Source organism: Pyrgilauda ruficollis, unplaced genomic scaffold (genome assembly GCF_017590135.1).
Source record: "Pyrgilauda ruficollis isolate IOZ18807 unplaced genomic scaffold, ASM1759013v1 scaffold35, whole genome shotgun sequence".
In the NCBI taxonomy this organism is placed as follows: Eukaryota; Metazoa; Chordata; class Aves; order Passeriformes; family Passeridae; genus Pyrgilauda; species Pyrgilauda ruficollis.
The window spans coordinates 5,921,619-5,922,410 of NW_024524934.1; the positions used below are offsets into that span (position 1 = coordinate 5,921,619).

The 792-nt window shown below is 67.0% G+C and overlaps 1 protein-coding gene across 4 annotated transcripts in view; it reads left to right on the top strand.

Annotated features, from left to right (window-relative positions):
- ATXN1 (ataxin 1) overlaps positions 1-792 on the top strand; it is a 243,927-nt gene that overhangs the window by 23,816 nt on the left and 219,319 nt on the right. For 2 of the 4 annotated variants that reach the window (XM_041475506.1, XM_041475513.1), the window contains exon 4: positions 99-308. The exons of 1 other annotated variant lie outside the window; for it this stretch is intronic. The gene's annotated coding sequence lies outside the window, so the exon portion shown is untranslated. Of the gene's footprint in view, positions 1-62; positions 309-792 lie in introns of those variants that run through there. One more of the 4 variants, XM_041475508.1, reaches the window with a different exon arrangement.

Sequence of the window (792 nt, forward strand, 5' to 3'; positions counted from 1 at the left end):
CCCCCCCCCGCCTTTTGCATGAAGTAGGATCCTTGAGCTGTTGCAGAGGCAGCCAACTGCTCCATATTTGGCTTCTATTACCCATTTACATGCTGGAGAGCGGAGAGGGAGCGAGCGCTGTACCGCAGACATCATTTCTACTACAGTGGTGGAGACATCCCGGACCTGTGTCACTGCAGGGGGAAGGAAAAAAGCCAAACAAACAAAAAGCAGACCCAAGCCCCGTGATCAGCTAGGAAGACATTTGTGTGCGAGTCTCTCTCTGACCCCCCCACCCCCGCCAACCCCACCTCCACTGACACTTTACAGTAAGTGGCTTTTTTTTCCTCCTCTGCTTTCTGCCTCCCCCCGCACCCGCCCGCGGCTTCTTCCCTTGTTTAGACTGCAAACCGCCGGCGATTTCCAGCTGGAAAAACACGGGGCTGAGGAGGCAGGGGAGCGCGCTGCCCACCCTGCCACGGGGCTGCAGCCTGCCTCGCTGCGGCCGCCCCCGGCCCGCCACGGCCCGGCCCGCAGGCGCTGCCGCCGCGGGCTCGGCCCTGAGGGGAGAGGGAGGCAGGGAGGGAGAGGGGGGCGGCCGCGAAATGGCCGAGGACGCCGCGCAGGGAACAGAGTGGGGATGCGGGACACGGGAGGAAGCGGGGGGCCGAGGCGGCCCCGCGGCGAGAGCCGCTCGTACAGCCCTGCCCCCCCCCCGCACCGCTCCTTCCTCCTTCTTCACCGCGCCCCCCCCCCCCCCCCGCTTCCCCCCGCCCCGGGGGGGGTGTGGGGGGCCGCGGGGACGGTGGACAT